Source organism: Amphiprion ocellaris, chromosome 10, assembly GCF_022539595.1.
Source record: "Amphiprion ocellaris isolate individual 3 ecotype Okinawa chromosome 10, ASM2253959v1, whole genome shotgun sequence".
Classification (NCBI taxonomy): Eukaryota; Metazoa; Chordata; class Actinopteri; family Pomacentridae; genus Amphiprion; species Amphiprion ocellaris.
This window is the reverse complement of record NC_072775.1, coordinates 11654133-11674712: the sequence shown is the minus strand read 5'-3', so window position 1 is coordinate 11674712 and position 20580 is coordinate 11654133. Positions and strand designations below refer to the sequence as shown.

The 20580-nt window shown below is 38.7% G+C and overlaps 3 long non-coding RNA genes across 6 annotated transcripts; all 3 read right to left on the bottom strand.

The window, feature by feature from the left end:
- Window positions 1-3701: 3701 nt before the first annotated feature.
- LOC129349770 (uncharacterized) lies at window positions 3702-5278 on the bottom strand. Of its 2 annotated transcripts, none has more exons than XR_008602890.1 (2): window positions 3979-5278; window positions 3702-3915 (listed from the first exon to the last, which is right to left on the bottom strand). It is a non-coding gene; the product is annotated as an uncharacterized LOC129349770 (long non-coding RNA). The 2 variants fall into 2 exon arrangements; XR_008602889.1 differs by having other exon boundaries at window positions 3702-3874.
- A 2069-nt stretch (window positions 5279-7347) lies between these two features.
- LOC111568771 (uncharacterized) lies at window positions 7348-13230 on the bottom strand. Its single transcript, XR_002746143.2, has 4 exons — window positions 12841-13230; window positions 9588-9658; window positions 9224-9397; window positions 7348-7570 (listed from the first exon to the last, which is right to left on the bottom strand). It is a non-coding gene; the product is annotated as an uncharacterized LOC111568771 (long non-coding RNA).
- Window positions 13231-14973: 1743 nt separating this feature from the next.
- Window positions 14974-19858, bottom strand: LOC111568778 (uncharacterized). Of its 3 annotated transcripts, none has more exons than XR_008602884.1 (5): window positions 19519-19858; window positions 18006-18517; window positions 17645-17835; window positions 17376-17464; window positions 14974-17191 (listed from the first exon to the last, which is right to left on the bottom strand). It is a non-coding gene; the product is annotated as an uncharacterized LOC111568778 (long non-coding RNA). The 3 variants fall into 3 exon arrangements; XR_008602885.1 differs by having other exon boundaries at window positions 18453-18517; XR_008602883.1 differs by having other exon boundaries at window positions 17645-18517.
- Between the last annotated feature and the right edge of the window lie 722 nt (window positions 19859-20580).

Here is a 20580-nt window from a genome sequence, read left to right as displayed (position 1 = left end):
TTAAGGTTTTTCTTTTTAAATGTTTTACTACCTTTTAATGTTTAATTTTCTTTTTAAATGCTTCATTGTATTTTCTGTTTAATTCCTATTTAAAGTTTTATTGTCTTTAAGATTTAATTTTTTTGATTAAACATTTAATTTTTTAATTAAATGTTTTGTCTTTTTAAAGATTTAATATTTTTCTTGTTTAATTGTATTTTTTAAATGTTTAATTATCTATGATATTTCATCTTTAATGTTTAATTTTGTTTGAAAAATTGTTTAATTTCAGAATTACATGTTTTGTATCTTCTGTTTAATTATCTAATTGAATATTTTGTCTGTTTAATATAATTCAACTGTATTTAATTTTTTTTAAATTTTATTGTATTAAATGCTTTTTTCCTTTGATTTAATTGCTTTTTTTATGTAGTTTATTTCTTTAATCTTTTTTTTCTGTCAAGATTTTAACCCCAACCTTAAAAATGAAACAAACCTTTAAATCACAATGAAAATACTTCTGTTGTCACAATCATGAGTTAGTCAATTATTCAGTTTATCAATTCAACTTTATTTGTTTATCACCTTTTACACAGATGACAAAACTAAACAAGCAAAGAGAAAAAACTATGCTAAAACTATGATTAAAACTCAAAAACATATTTTAAAAAAAGATTTAACATGGTAATAAAATATGTTGTGTCCAGGGGATGGAGGGAGTTTATTGAAGTCTTCTTGGGCTCACATGGGAAATCATTTAAAATATTAACTTGATATTCAGTCTAAGGAAACTGGAAACTGCAGAGCAACAGAAGAACCAACAATATCTCCTGTTTTCTCCTTTAAATAGTCGATTCTTCTTGTGCTTTCAGACCAAAGAACTACAGACTCTTCACAACCTGCTCAAACTCTTGGTACAGGACCTCACCACACGGGTCAAGAAGGTTTCCGTCTCATTTCTACTCTGAAGCTCACCTTCTCCTGCTGAAACTGCTGACAAATGTTTCTGCTGCTCTAAAGCCTGGTCTCCAGAACTTCCTAAAAACTCTCAAAGTCTCTTCTGCTGCAGGTTGCTTTGTAGAACTGTTGCAGAAAACCTCACTAAACCACATGGAGGGGCCTCAAGATAGTCGTCCAAATGAAACCGTACAAAAACCAAACTAGTACAACCCAAACACTAAAGTCTCCTGCAGCCTACCAGAGAACCTCTGAGAACAGAGAGTCAGGACAGGAACTCTTACCTTCTGGACAACCAACGCTGGTTCACAAACAAGAATACAGAATGTGTCTGACCAAAAACCTCTGAAGACTCACTACAGCCAAGATAAAGACACAACTCAGCTGCACCAAATCCACTAATCACTGCAAACATTACCACCATGTACTAACTGTGGCTAAAGAACCACATTTACCAAGACAACTATCCAGTACAAAGCCCTAAAACACACCAAGAAACACATTAAAGTCTATTTTACTGCTGGAAGCTGCAAGCCAACGCCTAAAGAACAAACTAAAGCAACGGATCCAAACCCAGTTCAGTGGAGAGAAGCAGAGGAAATGTTTGTCTGCAGCCACATAAAGCAGGAAGACACTGAGCTGCTCAGGTGTTCCTGATAATACCAAGCAGCCACCTGGACAGCCAATAGGAACACAGCTTACTGGAAGTCCAGAGGGCTGGGTTAGTGAAGGAAATTTAGTTTAAAGTTGAAGCAGAAAGTTAACAAAGAAAGTTGAAAACCACCTTCTGATACCTGAAATCTCTGAGTTTTCACACAAAGAACACCTGAACATGTCAAACTGGTTCCATAGTAGAACCATCATTGTAAAAACGTCATAGTATGGTGTGTTGCTCCAAAAACATTAAGACCCGGCTGTCGAGGGTCGCCGAGGAGCAACACAAAAACAGGACAAACGCTGGTTTCCAGGGGGTTTGGCGGGTATTTATTTGAAAGAGTATGTTTACAACAACACGTGAGCCGAAAAATCACAAAGTCTGCCTTTAGTTCAGCTGAAAATACTAGTTTTTGTCTTTTTTATTGACCAAACTTTTCAGGAAGTAGAGGAAGAATAATTAAAGCTCTCATGTAGAAGTCCAACTTATTTTGGATCCTTGTGGAGAGTTTAATCTGTTGAGTTTTTAGTCACATGGATTGTTTTGACATTTAATAACCGAGTCCTGAAATAAAATTACAGTTGTGGATTTCTGTCATTTAGTCTGTACTAAACAAATAACAGCAGCATAAATCTCAAACATCATTATGAAGAGTCTGGATTGAGGTTTCTCACTTGATAATGATCAAAACATGGAATTTAGGTTGGTTTAAAGGAATATTCCACCTTAAATCTTTGAACGTTGACCTAAAAGGTTGGTTTCAGGAAGTATTCCACCTACAAGGTCGTCACACATCCACCTTAAAGGAACATTCCACCAAAAATTCTTGGACATGCACCTAAAATGTTGGTTTAACCGAGTATTCCATCCAAAATCCTCGAAGAGACCTGAGGGGCTGGTTAAAAGGAATATTCCACCTAAAACCCCAAATATAGGCCCGAAAGGGTGGTTTTGAAAAAATTCTTCAATGTAGACAAAAAAGTTAGTATGGAGGAATATTCCACCTGAAATGTAGACCTGAGAAGTTGGTTTGGAAGAATATACCATCCTAAACATCCTTAAATGTAGACTAAAAGACGGTTTGGAAGAAAATTCCACCTAAAATCCTCCAATGTAGACCTAAAAGGGGAGTTTAATGGTATATTCCACCTAAAATTCACTACTGTAGACCCTGGAGGTTGGTCTGATGGTATATTCCACCCAACATCCTTGAACATAAACCTAAAAAGTTCATTCAAAGGAATATTCCACCTAAAATCCTCCAATGTAGACCAAAAAGTCTTGGTGTAAAGGAGTATTCCACCTTAAATGTAGACCTAAAGGATGGTTTGGAGTAATATTCGACTCTAAAATCTCCCAATGTAGACCTAAAAGGTTGATCTGATGGTATATTCTACCCAACATCCTGGAACATTTACCTAAAAGGTTGGTTTAATGGTATATTCGCAGAAGAACCCTTGAACATTGGGCTTAATGGTATATTCCACCCAAAATACTTGTACATATACCAAGAAGTCAGTGTAAAGGAAATGTAGACCTAAAAGGATTGTTTAAAGGAATATTTAAACGACTATTTTCATTATTTAATAATCTGTTATCAGTCAGAACCCTGGCAAACTTATTTTCATCAGTTTTTTAGTGGAAGTCACAAATAAAGGAGCTCTTGGTTTTTCCTGGCGTTAGTGAGTCCAAAGCTGCTGTTTCAACACAGAACGTTCACATGCATCCACAAACCTCTCAGCACTCAAACACCCACAGACAGGAGGCCGGCTGGGCCGAGGCTCAGCGGCGTCCTCAGACCCACGAGTCGGGGAGTCGGTGAACTTGTTGGTCCGGTTTGAAGGCCTCCGTGTGGTCCAGTAGAAGTCCACGTAGTCGGTGTTGGCTTTGAAAAGCAGCGACTGGCCGCCATCAGGTGGACCGGCTCGTCCTCGTAGGGCTCCTCCTGTAGCCTTGAGGGGACCACAGGAACATTCAGTAGCTGTTGGAGTTCTTCCTGTCAGGCTCGTGGTGGAACGGCTCTGAAGAATCTTGTACTTGTCTTATCTGGAACAATCTAACAGCCTAAACTGTTAACAGCGGTGTAAAGAAGCAAACACACAGGCATAGATTAGAACTCAAACTAGATTTATTTTAGAAAACAAATCAACTTAGAGGCATTTGTTCACACATGTGGCTGAATAGGAGGCCGTCCAATCAGATTCGAGGTCTTCACTCTGTAGGTTGTTTGGTGAGACTCTTGGACCTCCATCAGCTGACGTGGATGTTTGATGGTCTTCTTCTCTAGTGCCAGATGATTCATCCATGAATTCAGCACCTACAGACTGAAATGAAGCTCATGCTGCCGTTATTGAATTCCTGTTCCAGATCAAATGTCCAGAGCTCACCTTGAATGCAGCCGTCTGCTGTCTGATAGTTTTTCTCATTGTAGTCTTCAATAAAGTCTTTTTCCTCATGTCAGGATGTGGTGAGACTCTTTCTCAGTCTCTGCAGACGTCCCTCATTGTGCATCTCCAGAGAAGAAACAGAAAAACTGGTCACTGCTTCAGCATCAAACGCTCTCCAGCATTGAGAGTGTTTTAGGAATTCATTCATTGTGTTGTGAACTTTGAAGGAGCAGAAACTTTACAGCTGCCAAAGATATGAGCTCCAATTCTGGATGTTTTAGGAAATGAAGTTCATCAAATAAACACTTGATTTTTGCTGATAACTCATTAAATTACTGAAGAAATCCAACATAAAAACCTGTAAACTCTCATGCAGCTTTTGTTAAAGTTTGTCTATAATTCTATCATCATGTTCTGGAACCAAGACTCTGCAGAAGTTCCTTCAATCAGATACTTGTGTGTTTCTATTTAAGGCCTCAGGTTTGAACATACAGCAGAGGATTAGAAAGGAGTGATTTTAATGTTTAAATCAGTCCAGTAAATGTTTGGTGTGAAAATTATTAAAATTTTGATTTAGATAGATTTGTGTCAAATAATATTGCTGTCAATTTAAATAATATTTTGGTGCAGAGTCTTAAACTTTAATCAGCTAAACTTACATAATAAATATCACTGTACAATCTTAACCTGAACATTCATATTATTGAGGTAAATTTACATAAATCATGATATTCTAGAGTCTGAACTGGAATATTTCTAACATTAATCTTTTTGTATTGTGCTGATAAACAACAATAACCCAACTTTCAGATAATATTTGTTGTCTGTGATTGAGAATAAATTCCTCCACATTCTGGAACTGGACTGCATTCCCAAAATAAAACATGGACAGAATTTAACACTCATGTATCCATGGCAACACTAACGTTTCTGCTTCTTGCCAAAGTTCACAACACAAGTAAAGATTTTAATGTAAAACTTCAGGGATGACTGCTGACCATAAGTATTCTGATCAATACTTCATGATCAATATCAGGACAGATGTTACAACTCCAGCTGTTGCATTAGACTGCAGTTATTCACAGAGAAATTAAAACACCACATTCCTCATAAAAACTAGATGGGACTTTTATTAAATAAAGTGTTGGTGAATAAACAGTGTAAAAAGTGCAAAGCAGCTCCATTAAATCAGGAGATGTGAGACTTCCACAGCATGGATCACCATCTGCTGTGTTGATTCATTAGCTGAATGTCAGAATGAACTGAGCTAGAAAAGCTGCTTTGAGCTGCAACATTACGGTCTGACAATCCAACACCATCACAGTTTTTCATCTGGTTTGTTTTGCTCCAACATGCTGTGAAGTTTCAGTTTTTTTACCTGAATCAATACCAGAGGATTCTATTTCCAACCAAGGACTGGAATAAAAATTAGAATGTTATGAGGTTGTTAATGCAACTAAATCCTTTCAGATGGAAAGGATTTACTTCTAAGTTCTAATTCAAGTTTCGAGTTGGAGCACATTGCATTCACAAAGAAAAACAGCGAAACCTTCATAGCAACATTTAATAAACCTAAAGCTTCCCTGCTGGCTCATTGGTGGTGTTTGTTACTGAGCATTCTGGAAACCTTAAATCCAGTGAGACGACCATCTTCATGTCGAGGCCAGTCAGAGAACTTCAAGACCTTCCATCAGCTGGACCAGATGTGGCATCATCTCCCTCTGAAACCATCTGGATTACAGGAGAAAAGACAGAAATCACACACAGATCACAGAAATACAATTTATTCACTTTCATCATTTTATAAAAGTAGCATGAACTTTATTAAAACTTGACCAATATCAGTAATGAAAGTAAATGTTTTTTATCTCGTGTTGAAGCTAAATTTAAAGGTCAATTTTAATGACAGTTTATCCTGAGAGGAGTGAGAATGGAGCTTTTCTTTCCTTTTTAGAATATTCCCTCAAAATATTCTGTTTATTATTGGCTTTAGAAGCATTTTTCTTTACTTATTTATTTTTAGATACCTCAGACTGATACACTTTGCTGGTTTGCAGATAATATCATGTACAATGACAATAAAGATCTTCTATTATAACATATTTTGCTAAAATAAGAACTGCAAACCTTCTCAAACATCTCTCAGTCTGCAAAATTCCAACTGCAACAAAGAATTATCTGATGTAGTTATTATTATAATCTTTACTGAACCAGCCCTGGAATTAATAAAAATCTGTATATGGATATGATTTTCTCTGATGGGACCACTAAAACCACATACAATAAAGTAAATCTCTTCTGCACTGCACACATACTACACTTTTGTATAACTCTGGATGTCAGAGTAAAGGCAGACAGATCCACTGATCAGCCACAACATTCTGACCACTGACAGCTGAAGACAACAACATCTATCATCTTGTTCTAATGTAACGTTCTGCTGGGAAACCTTGACGTTCATGTGGATGTTTGACATGTACCACCACCTAAACACTGCAGGACAAACAACCCCCTAGTCTCCATGGCAACAGCAGTCCTTGATGCCAGCTGCCACCCTCAGCAGGACAAACTAAACTGCTACTACAGGAGTGGTCCGAGGAACACGACAGAGCTAAGCTGTTCACCTGGGTTCCACACTCCCCACATCCAGATCTGATTGAGCATCTGTGGGATGGTCCAGGATCAGCCTGGTCTAGGTAGGACCCACCCTGCAACCCACAGGATCCACAGAATCCACAGGACATCCCCAGAGGTTCTGATGAACCACTGGGTCAGAGGAGTTTTAGCAGCATAAAGGGACCAACACAGTATTAGTCAGGTGTTCATAATGTTATGCTGTTATATAGTCATGCTGATTATATGATCAGTAAATGTTACCATCAAATATAACATCCACATTGATCAAGAAAAAAAAAAACAATCAGTTCATTCAGAAACTGTGGGGTTAAACCTAAAAGCACAGACATCAACAGCAGTTTGTTTCAAAGCAGAACACCAGCCGGTTTTCACTAAAGAAGCTTTCAGAGCAACAATTAAATGACAGTTTTGTTCTCATTAAGTTCAGTCAGCCAAAATAATGTACACACATCAGGAAAAGAAAAACTTTAATAAATATTTCATTTGTATAAGTACTTCTATACATATAGATACCTCTTTCTAAGTTTGATCAAATCACGATAACTCTGTGTCCTGTTGTACGATGTTTTCCCAACAGATGGCGCTACCCTCATGAATGGAGCATCAACAAGTGACATCTACAACACAACATAAATGTCTGGAAGCCAGTGGCCACCACTTTGAGCACCTCTTGTAATTGTAGAGGCCAAAGATAACGTTTATTAATCTCGTGATGTCTCAGTAAATTTGGTATTGAAATATTGATGCAAGTTTTTCTTTTCCTGATGTGTGTAAACATTATTTTGGCTGACTCTGTATAATGGGTTTCTGACAGGTCACCAGGCAACATCTTTTTATAATAATGACAAACATACCTGCATTCTACAGGAGTGATTTTCCTCATGTGCAGGTAAAGATGTGTGAGGAGCTTAGAGATGACAGGAGCAGGAGTCTTCCTCACTAATTCAGCTTCCACCTAGAAACAGAAAGACCACAAACACAATGATATACTCTCAAACGTTCAACCTCACAGCCTCAAAATATCCATTTAGGAAGTGTTGTGTTTCTAAATTCTGCTGAAAGCATTGACAGATATTCTCTTACAAGGTTGTGTAAAAAAGCAGCATGTCCTCTGAGCTACTGAGAAATTGTCCTGAACAAAGTTTCTACGTGTAAATCAGCTCAACAAAAACTAAAGCCTCAGTCAGAGATAACAGGTATCGCAAATTATAAACAACTTTCTTCGTTAACTCAGACTTTCTGCTTCAACTTCACATAAAAAGGGGAGTTTAACTCGTCAGGTGACTGAAAATGAATGGCTTGTGCAGTTCTAGATCCAAAAGTAGGATGTTTCAACTCATGTTTTACTACAAATACATGCAGTAATAAATACAATGGCTGGTTGTTAGTTTATTCACTATTAATGTCACTTTATATACTGGATTGAACTTGAGCAGTGGAAGAGAGAAGGAATTTAATAAAATTATGGAGATTCAGAGAGGTAATGTTGCGCAATGTTAAGCGCAGTTTAATTAAAACCAGCTGAACGGGTTTCAGTTAACCTTAAAGTAAAATAACTTTTTTAAAAGCTAAAATACACAGCAGAGAAATACAGGTTGAGAAGGTCATTCTAATAATGACGGACAGGCAGCAACTAACACAGGTGTTCAGCGGTAAGTTAGCCACCTGTGTTAATTAGCCCGCTAGCTAACTTAGCCGCTTAGCTAGCTAACGCGTCCGGACCAACTGCTCAAACACGACAAAACGCAACTATTCACAAGTCGCTGACTTAACGTACAACAAAATAACGCTACAGGTTAGAAGTATTTATCTTCTTACTGTGTTTTCCTCCAAAAACAAGGTCAACAGCAGCCAGAGATGCTACCAGACGTGCCGACCATAGATATACACAGACTAGATACGCTAGCGTGCTGGCTTCTATATATAGTTATGGTCTGACCAATCGCTGCTCTCTGGCTCTCAGTCAGTCTGACCAATCGCTGCTCTCTGGCTCCGCCCTCTGAGAATCTTGTTGTCGTTTGGTCCAATAGTATGTGTCTGCAGAGCCGGAGGCTGCACCTACAGGGCTGTACACTTCCTGTAAGTTTAGAGCACTTTTTATAGACAGCGCCACCTACCGCAACAGATGATCACTAAAGTGCACAATTTACGTTTTAAATTGAAGATTTCACTCAAAATATACTTACAATACAAAAGGCTTATTCAGGAAGAATTCCTCGTTCATTTTAACCCCTGTAAGTTTTTCTACACAGCCGGAGGATGCACTTTCAGGAGCACACCAAGTATTCAACACAAAGTACTACTTCATGTCCTACCTAAGATTTTAAATGTTTAATTCACCCAAATAGCACTTATTACAATGTCCCAAGTTATGACTCATAACTTGGTTGCTAAGGCTAGCATTTGGACAAATTGTGTAATTATCAGATAAAATATTAATGGAATCATCTGTAATGGCCTTTGTGGAGTCTAGATCTCAAACAGGACAGTCTGAAAGGTTGGAAAGAGACAAAACACAAGGACAACTCTGAAGATAAATATATATTTATTTTACACAATAATATGAAATAAAAATAAAAGCTGAACACGTGCGCGCGCACACACTTACTTTTATAAAAGCACCTGTGTCTTGGGATGTGGTCTCAGGATGAGCTCTCTCCAGGGATTCCCTCAGCCACTGGCCTTCCCAAATTCTGGCTTAGGACCAGCTCCTCTGCCTCCGTTACAAGTGGTGGTGCTGGGCCTCCTCCCTTTTTACAGGCATCTGCTTTCTTTCTGTTGGCTGAGTAGAAGTCTGTGTTAGTTTAAATAGGCTTAATTGTTTAACAGAACATGATATGGATGCAGACATTTAGGCTATGTGTGGGATAGAACCACTGCACAGTCAAACAGCCACTTAATAATTAGGCTACTTTACAATGTAAAACATGATCAAAATGAGGTAGCTCCATGAGATTATGCCGACTTCTTACCCGTTTGAACAATGTTCTTATATTTCATCTTCAGCTGCTGCCACATGCGCTTCTCCCCCACAGGATTGCACCTAAATGAAATAACAGAATAGGCTGCTATTAAACAGTTTTCCTGTAATATTATTGTGATTTAAACTTACGCATTGACTCGGGCAGCAATGTTCTCCCAGGCCGTCTCACTCTCTTTTGCAGCTGCAGGTGCTGCACTTCTTTCTAAAAACGTGTTCGAAGTCGCCATATGAACGCATTAAGATGTCCAATTCAAGTGGTGTAAAAAAAAACGTAGCTCTCTGCTTCCCCGTTGCCATGGTGAGTCGTCGAATCGGGGTTCCATTGATGCTGTCTTTTTATAGTTGCGGTGCACTCTGGGTGAAACTACTCCGAGTTGATTAAACCAACTCAAATCAGCCGTTGTGAAACCGAAAACTCAGAGTTTTCTATCTCAGAGTAGATCAACTCAGAGTTCAGGGTTACACAGAGTTTGTTGAACCTGCTTCGTGAAACGGACCCAGGGTCATTTAAGGGACGGTTTGGGCCCTGAGTTGGACAACGCAGGCACAGACACAGAGAGACTTCCAGACAGGTGAATAATGGAAAGAGTTTCATTTTAAAAGATAACTAAACTAGTACATAAATGGAGAGCTGAACTGGGGAAACAAAACTAAACCCAACTATTCAAAACCCAGCAAACGCTATGAATACAGAAACGGAAGTCAACCAATACTAAACTGGATTAACAAAAGTAAACGAAGGAAGGAGTCCAGAAGTGGGGAAGCAGAGTCCATGAGGGAGCAGAGCGTGTGAAGCCATGTGAGTCTTTGTGGGAATCTGAGCCTGGAGGGAAGCAGGCGTCCAGTAGTTTATGGTCAAACAGACAAAGAGTGACTAAGCAGAGTTTAAATAGTGAGCAGGTGATATTGAGGGCAGGTGAGCTGATTACTGCAATGTGAATCACCTGCAGTAATCAGCTGAGTGCAGACAGGTGAAGCAGGGAGAGCAAGAGACAGGAACGAGGAGAGATGACAGACAGAGTCAAGTTGTTTCACCTGCCTGCACTCTATTTGCTGATTACTGTAATGAGTGTCACCTGCAGTAATTAGGTCACTCCATTGACTGTTCTGTACCTCACCTTCTGTATTTAAGCTCTGTGCTTCCATTCACTCCTTGCTGGATCATCGGCTCACATCCCTCCATGGCTTCTGCTGCATTCCTGGATTGTGGGTTTCCCAACCAAGCCTTCTACCTCTTGTCAGCTTCAGCCTCTTGGACTCAACCAATTTTGCTGTCCTGGATTTCTCCCTTGTGGACTCTGTTCAACTTCTGTCTGTTTTTGGATGCTCCCCAGTCTTCAGTCTGCCAGTTTTGTTTCCCCACTAGCTTCTGGGTTCTCCTAGCCTGCCTGGCCTTTATCTCGGTTTTCCCCTGGTTTTTGTAAGTACATTGCTGTGTTGTTTGGTTGAGGTTATTCCTGTTTGGTTTTGCGTTTTTTGTAGGTTTGGTAGTGTAGTTTCTTTTAGTGTTAGTTGTGGTTTAGTTCGTCTGCTGGGGTCTGATTCACGAAGCAGGTTCAACAAACTGTTGTTGGTTAAATCAACTCGGAGTGGTTTCCTCCGGAGTTAAGCACGTGCACCACAGCTCTGAAAAGCCAGTATCAATGGAGCGCCGATTCGACGAGTCACCATGGCAACGGGTAAGCGGAGGACTACACCGTTTGAATTGGAAATCTTCATGCGTTCATATAGCGAGTTTGAACACGTTTTTAGAAAGAAGTGCAGCACCTGCAGCTGCAAAAGAGAGGGAGACGGCGTGGGAGAACATTGCTGCCCGAGTCAATGTGTAAGTTGAAACCACAATAATATTGCAGGGAAAACTGTTTAATGGTAACCTGTTGTGTTATTTCATTTAGGTGCAAGAGGGAGACGGCGTGGGAGAACATTGCTGTCCGAGTCAATGTGTAAGTTGAAACCACAATAGTATTGCAGGGAAAACTGTTTAATGGTAACCTGTTGTGTTATTTTATTTAGGTGCAATCCTGTGGGGCAGAGAGGCAAGAAGCATGAATCGCTGGACAGACTTGATGTCAAATTCTGACAACTTCATAATTGTGTTTGTTGAGTTCTGTCATCTCCGACCGACCGACCGTGCGACTTGTCTGGATGTACATTCTGCACAGAACGATTGCTCAACAACTTTCAATGCACAAAGTAACGATAATGTTACATAAACAACTCTGTAACAAACTGCTAAACTTACATCCCTTTCAAATTCTACTTACATTACTATTAATTGATGTGAAACAAATTATTATTCATTGATTATGCCACACATCATATTCACAAACAGACAATGAAACTACAAATGAAGACAAACCACTAAATGAATGAAACACACTTCCTCCTATAACATATACTATACACCAGTGGTTCTCAACTGGTCTGGGCCCCACCATAAAACTGAAATGACAAGTCGTGACCCAAACAATATTTCTCCAACAATTTATTGATTGATCGTGCAACGACAAAATTTTTAAACCTGAACTCAAGTACTTCACAACAACTCAAAATCAAGCAGCAATACTAATTCAAGTACTAAGGACTTTGAAACAAGTACAATAGCCTCAAGTAGTTCTCAGGATATATAAAAGTGCATTTTTTTTCTGCAAAAAAAGTGCAATTCAACAAAACCAGTAGCTTCTCATAATACTGCACAAGTCTGCAACATTGCTGTTGTAGCTAGAGAAACTATGTATAGAAATATGTGCAAAAGAGTCCAAAACATGAAAACTGATGAAGTGCATTCAACAAATTATTAAAGTGAAGAAATGCTTAATGTTCTGATCAATCTCAAAATGTAAACACAATAAAACATTTTTCAAAGGGCTTAACTATATTTGAAAGGCAATATTTGGGGGAAAAATAGTGTGCAATATTGAAAGAAAAGTGTGCTTTTAAGCACTTACAAATGAACAAAAGTCACAATAAAAGTACTACATGAAGTTCTAATAGCTTATCTGAGGATGCTTTTTGGCCTTTACAAGAGTCTCAAAATCTGGCTGTATGCATGATAAAGCAACTCTGAGGTCATGCTCAATGTTCAGTTTATTTGGGTATTTTGTTTTCAGCTGAACAAGAGCTGAGAAGCCACATTCACAGAGGTATGTGGTGCTGAATGGTAGGAGGATTTTTACAGCTCGACTAGCAATGGAGGGATACTCTCTCATCACATCGTTGCACCAGAACTGGGAAAGGCTTACCTCTGTGAATTTCTTTCTGAGAGTGCGGTCACATGATAGCTCCACCAGCTGACATTCATCGCTGCTAGGCAACGTGATGCTTTCCATGTTTATTCCAAACGGGTCGCGCACCCAGTCGTCCTCGGGTTGTTTATCGGGAAAGTAGTCGCTAAACCGCTCGAAAAGTTTATTCAGATGCGTGCTTTTGGACTCCTTTGTCTTCGATGTAGGAAAATCCATATTTAATGTACTCGCTGTCGTACTTGCGTTTAGCCATGCTGCTGTTGCTATGAAAACATGCAGTTTCTTCTACAGTAATACGAGTGTCCTCACCGGTCGCTGCTGACACGACGACCCCCTGCGGGTGCGGAGGGGAACTACAATGACTCGCCACTAAATTTGATTATCTTTATTTTTCTCTCTTTTTAGAAAAAGGCTCGCGACCCACCAAAAACGGCCCCGCGACCCACTTTTGGGTCGCGACCCACCAGTTGAGAAACACTGCATTAGAGTATATTGAAGAACATGGACAAGTCAATCATTTTGTTAAAATCTTTAGGCAGCTTAGCACATTGCAATCTGTTGCTCACATTAAACTCATCAAAAATCCTCAAGACATGAATAGAACCAGGCCACTCGATCTCCACATTAGAAATGATATATGCAGCATCACATATGATCTTAACATCACAGAGAATAACAGACATTGAACTATGATGCAGTCTTTCACATTTTGAAACCACAATCAATCTACCCACAACCTACCTGTACATTTATGATGTGAATGGACTTCCTGTTCACATAATCAGCTTCATTATGTGAGGCAGCTGTGATGGAGATGTGTGTGCCATCTATGCAGCCAATCACACTGGGAAATCCTAAAAGAAATTAAATTTACCAATCCCACTCTGACATTGCAACACAATGTCATTAACATAATATGATGTAAAATTAATTTAACAGATCTCTACATCATTCATCTGCAATCCTGTGAAGCTCCTCCTTCATGGCTCAGACAGGTCTGTGTCCAGGTAAAACCACAAAGATGAATAAAAACCCTTTCACAGCCAGACACACTTTCCTGCCTCTCCTACACACAGTTGCCTTACTCAAGTGTTCTGCATCTCATACATTATATGAAAAACTTCCATTTGCAAAGAACCGCAGTGCAACACACAATATCTGCTGAGATGTCAGAGTATAACTGCAGTTGGTAATGTCACAAATGTAAGGACAGATTAGGTTGTGGATGTAGATTATGAACTGTGATGTAAAACAATACCACTCTAAAAGACAACTATCCAGTAATGCAACATCTATGCACAGTCTGATAACAATCTCCCAAAAAATATTTAATTCTCTGCACAGTAATGCTGCTCCTTCATCCACTGCACCATTAATCAAAGGACATGACATTTTGACACACAGCAGAACTAGGCTTCACAAAAACTCACCTGCTGACTGAATGAATGACAAAATCAAATAACATATGTGGCTGAAAAAGGCCAGAGACAGAGAGGAACTCAAGGTTTACTGAGATAAACCTGGTCCCAACCAGGTTAGACTCATAGAGACTGTTACTACAGTAACTGACCAAAAGCTCTACTTACCTCTCTGTCTGAAACAGGCTACAGTTACCCCTGTGTCTCTGGTTTGACTTACTTCCCTTTGTGAAACAGAAAACTCAGAGCTTCCCTCATTTCAGGATTAACAAACTCAGACTTTTCACTAAACCTACTTTGGAAAACAGACCCCTAGTTTGTTTTCCCTTTTCAGTATTGACTTAATTATTTGATTTAATCAATCTTTCTCCATTATTCACCTGTCTGCCCATTTTCTGTGTGCCTCTGCTTGAATTCTCCTGCTTCCCCCATAACACAAGTTTTCAAACAATAATAAAACATTCATGAGCCTGAATATATTTCCTTGGACTAAGTGCACTTTCTGGGCCCACATTTTTCACAATCTTCATACTCTACAGACAAAATCATAACTAACTCAAGAAAATGATCAACATATTCAGAACTGGTCATGGGATGGGGCCACATTATTTCTAAACCAGAGTTACTCACTGTTGCTGAATAAAAACAAAATTGACTGAAAAAGTACACAGGGTGTGCTCTAACACAGTAAATAGCTGAGAAAACCCCACAATAACATGTCTTAACTTTGAATTTATTGTTTCAAAATAAAGTTAACATGACATTGTTTCTATGAGAACCAGTTTAATGACAACATCCAGACAACATAAATCATTCCAATTACCTGCATGTCATGCAAAACATAGAAAATAACATACATAGTGATGTGGAACACATCTAACAAGTAGTACATCTTAATATTCAATCTTCACATTAGTAGTTCCTCCACTTTTCCTCTGGAATGAACTCCCCCATTCAACTTTACAGACATCAGCAAGCAAGTACAAAAGCAACTAGTCCAAATCACAATAAACATCTTTTTTTTTTTTTAAAGCACTACAGAATACAGAAGAAAAATACAGCCACCCAAGCAGGTATGATCCTGCTGGGCAATTGACACATCTACTGTGGGAAGGAGATCCTTACAATGACAGCCATACTTCACACAATGACACAAATACAACTGAATACAAGACACAAAATAGCAAAGAAAAAAAAACAATTTGACCATTAAAGAAAAAGCTACAAGTTCCCTTTAAAAACTAATAACATCCAGAGGACAACAGTGTACACCAGCAACAGCCAGATAAAGTACAGCTCCAAAATGTGACTTATACTCAGTATGTTGTTGCAGGTTATTAGCAGGGATGGTGAATGTGAATCAAGTACAGCCTTGAAGCTATTTCTTTTATATTAAATCTGAATTTCATCACCATAGAAAGACAAGAGCATGATGAGGTTTTACAAATTGTAATTAAATACATCTTTTGGCTCAAATAAGATAAAAGCCTTATAACTATTTTGGGTCATTTGGATAACATGTAAATGGTCTGATGGTTAGACACATTCTCTACAAATGCAACCGTTTATGCAATAGCATAAAATCTAAATATTATTGAACATGCAGTTTTTAAGCAGAAACTGTGAATACAGCACTTGCAATCAAGATAAACTTTGAATAAGTGGCATATACATGAGCAAGCTTAACAGAGCTAACGTTGTAATTTATATACAGCTTATATTGTGCTTCCAACTGAGACTGAAAGTCATGTAAGCTTTGTTTAGCTTATGGTGAGAGCAATACACAATTCTTTCATCACTCTAAACAGCAGATATTTGAATCTAAAGACACGGTCAATCCAAAGATGAATGTAAAGTGAAGCAAAGTGCTGCAAAAGTTGTTTGCTGAATGATGGTGAGTTTTGTGGATATGGACCAAACTGACCACAAATGTGCACCCATGGAGCCACAGATACCAGCAGACTGGACAAAACCTGGACACAATGGTGGCATATAAATAACTGGATTTGAGTTTAGTGTGTTAAATATTGCATGTATAAACTCTGATAGTTGTTGGTACAACCAGAACATGTGCATGAAATCAGCAGGTTACTGTTTCCACCTCTTGCATGTAATGCAGCTCTGTCAGGACATACATCAATCAGCCACAACATTATGACCACTGACAGGTGAAGTGAATAACATCAATCATCCTGTTACAATGCAATAATCTGCTGAGAAACTTTGAGTCCTAACATTCATGTGGATGTTTGACATGTACCATGTACCTAAACATTGCGAGTCAGGCACCCCCCCCACCCATCTAACCCCCATTTCCCAGCAGTCCTTGATGTCAGTTGCCACCTTCAGCAGGACAATGACAATTACTGGCATCTCTCCAAAGCAAAATGCGAGAAAAACTCTTTATTCTCATTACAAGGACACATAAAACAACTCAACACGCAATGTCTGCAGACAAACACACATACACATTTCTGTTTCACTGTGTTCACTAACCTTCTCCAGTGCCTCTCTCTCACACGCACGCGCGCACACACGCACGCACGCACGCACGCACGCACGCACGCACGCGCGCACGCACGCACGCACGCACGCACGCACGCACGCACGCACGCACGCACGCACGCACGCACGCACGCACGCACGCACACACAAGTAAGTGAAGTCTATGACTCCCGCTGCTAAACCTCTGATCTCACTTCCTTCTGATAGAGACACACAGACAGACATTAATAAGCATAAGTAGATATAGCACTGATATATCTGATAAACTGTACATATTTCACTTATTTACTTTGGAATAATGTATTTTATTTTTTACATTTCATGCCAATATACCTCCTTTTGAAATGAGCACCACTTACCAACTGAACAGTCTGCCTTCTTTCTTCAGGTCTTTTTAAATCCTTTGACAAAACTCCTCCACTTCACTGAAAGAGTGAAACAACATTATCACTGCAGGCTTGACAAAAATACTGGTAACACTTAAAAAGGATACATTCACAAACATTGGTACACTTTAACAAAGGTGGCAACTACTTGTATTAGTAAACAGTTAAAAAAAACATTTTAGTGCATTGTGTAAATTTAAAAAAATCCATCCTTTACCCTTACCTTTGATGGTAAGCTGGACCACTGAAGAAGACCTGCTCAGCCTCATGCAGGGGCAGATTGTCCTGCATAGACAGGCCATATATGATGGCCTACCAAAAGAAAACAGCTCATTTTTAAACAATATAATTTACATATACCATTTTACAGCAGAGCAAGCCATGTTAGACAGGCACATACACAAATAGCACCATGAAAGGTGTGCTATATATTTAGCCTATAAAAGTGCAGGAGCACAGACATGGATAATTATATTACATGGCAAAGCCTACCTCTGGAAAGAGAACATCAAAGATGAACACAACTTCATCTGTGAAGCTCAGTTGTGTTGTGGTCCTCTGTGCAGTACAGTCTTTAAGAATGCAAAAAGCTTGTCCTGTTGTTCCTCACTATCCAGGTAGACAGGCATCTGGCAACAAGGTTTCTGATGAATCCAAGTAGAGTGTTTGCCACTAAGTACATCCTGAGGGCAAACCAAAGTATAGAAACAATGAATTTCTGGAACTCAGTTATTCATTTGAAACACAGCCAAAAAGTGTTCTGTCCACTGATAATATTACTAACAAAGGCCCTAAGTGAATCTTTTCTGAGTCAGTCTGCAATGATGAGAAAACAGGAACATTTTCAAAGTACCACCAAATACTCCTCAATTCCCTTTGACTGGATAATGAAGTCCACCAGTCTGGTTTCCTTTGCAGTGCGTTCAGTGACAGCCTGCATATAGAGCAGAACTTCATCAGTGACAGCACCCCGCCTTGGCACTGTGTAAACAGGCTTCAGGGTTCCCTGGAGCAGGCTTCTGGCTTCATTAGTCCAGAAAGCGAACCTCTGGCTATATATTTCGAACATAAATATTCATCTAAGATAAATAATGGGAAAAAGCGAATACACTGGTGAAAAAAATGACATGCACAAATACTCTCGACAAAGACTGCCATCCACAGTCTGATGAACTTAATGTAGTTATCAGATGTTCTACTGACATGGCACTGATAGTGTGTTATCAGTTTGATGAAGTGGAAGTGAACTCCTAACTTGCCACTAAAATCTATATACACATTTTGTTTCAGGTTGTCGTACCCCTCTGTTTGGAAACGCTCCATGGGAAGAAGACACCACCACTTCTCTATCAAAGGGATGTCCATCTGAAAGCAGTAGGACAATAGAAAGCAAAATTTGAGTTCAAAATGTGTCCTTTCTCTTCAAAATGAATAGTATGTGGCAACAACAAAAGCATTTGGAGAGAGCAGTTTCTTCTTTTTGTAAATGTTTTTTAAAACTAACATAAATAAACATAAATCAAGTTTAATCTGGGAGGTGGACCAATACATTTAAAATTTTCTGTCTTGGATTCAATCTGTGTAATGATGTAACTTCATACAGGCTGTACAGTAGACAGAGTAGATGAGGTAAAGGAGTGAAGGATAAGCTTACATCAAAACTGAGCATTAAAAATACTAAATGTCTCAGCATCACAAAAAATGTGATCATGAAAAGTCTGACTATGAAGAAAATGTACTGTCACCGTTTAACCTTTTTCACAGCAGACATCTGAACTGGTCACAGGTGGAAAAACTAATAACAGAGGTCCATGAAGGTTCTTGGTAAACTATGCCAGAGAACCAGTAGAACACCAGCAGTTCTAACAGGAACCCACGAATTGATACACCTTTGATTTAAACTGGAACCAGTTCACATACCTGCAACTTTATTAACATCATAAAACCTGTAAAATTGTTAGTATTAAACACTTATACTTATGGTTGTTGTTGCTTAATGTCCTTGACAGACAGAGATCATTTCAACATGCTTTTACCATCTGGTGAAGGGTTAATTAATATGCTGCTTGTAGTTAATTATCATGACCTGTACCTGGGCTGCCAAAATCTGGCTAGGACTCAAACAAATGATCAAACAAGCTAAGCGTTGGTTTTACAGCAGCGGTCACTGTATAAAAGTGGTCGTCTGTGCTACTTAATGACGAGCTCAAACATAGCTTGTTTCTCAGTTTAGCAGGTTAACAGCTTTGCTCCGCAAATGAAAACAGCAGAAATGTTTATAACGTTAAACAATAAAACGCTGTAAACCAAACGTTTATTAGTTTTATAAAGTTAAACTAATAAAACTGTTCACAGTTAGTACTCACATGGTTACCGTCGTCCATCATGGCGATAAATGCTGCTACTTCGTTTAGCATCAACACAGTGGGAAACACGAACAACGGGGCCCGAGAAGAAGTTGGCGGCCCTTAAACTGCGGTCCTATCAGTGTGTTCCTGAAAGTGCAGCCTCCGGCTGTGTAGAAAAACTGACAGGGGTTAAAATGAACGGGGAATTCTTCCTGAATAAGCCTTTTGTATTGTAAGTGTATTTTGAGTGAAATCACCAATTTAAAACGTAAATTGTGCACGTTAGTGATCATCTATTGCGGTAGGTGGCGCTGTCTATAAAAAGTCCTCTGAAGTGTGCAGCCCTGTAGGTGCAGCCCTGTAGGTGCAGCAGACACATACTATTGAACCAAACGACAACAACATTCTCAGAGGGCGGAACCAGAGAGCAGTGATTGGTCAGACTGAGAGCCAGAGAGCAGCGATTGGTCAGACCATAAATATATATAGAAGCCAGCACACTTGCTGATGACCACTTCCGGTCTCAGAAAATGAAAAAACGGACCTTTTTTCGTTTCTCTCTTACTGATTTCTTGTTATTCTAAATATAAAACGAAGATCAAAGCATTTTTTAAAAAAAAAAATCGTAAATCCCTTTTTGATCATGAAAAGGAAAAACGCTTTGTATTTCAATTTTAATTTTTGTATTTTAAAACGAAAATCAAATAACCACTCGTTTTTTGTTTTTCAATACCCGTTTCAGAACGGAAAATCCAATTACCACATCCGTACACGGACCTCGAAGTCCATGAGATATATCTTGCACACATTTGTATTAAAAGTAAAAAAAAAATGCTTATGTTCATTATGATCATGTATTTACAAATTACATAATTATTTATTATGGAAAAAAACATTTATTAATAAAAAATTACTGGATATCACCAAAACATCAACAAAATAACCGTCTGAATTTAATTACAACCACCTTCTAATTAGCTAAACAATAATAAAATGAGCTTATTCAAAAATAATTTTGATTGTTTTTATTAAGTTGGGATAATCATGACAGATATTTATTTTTGGCAATATATCAAATTT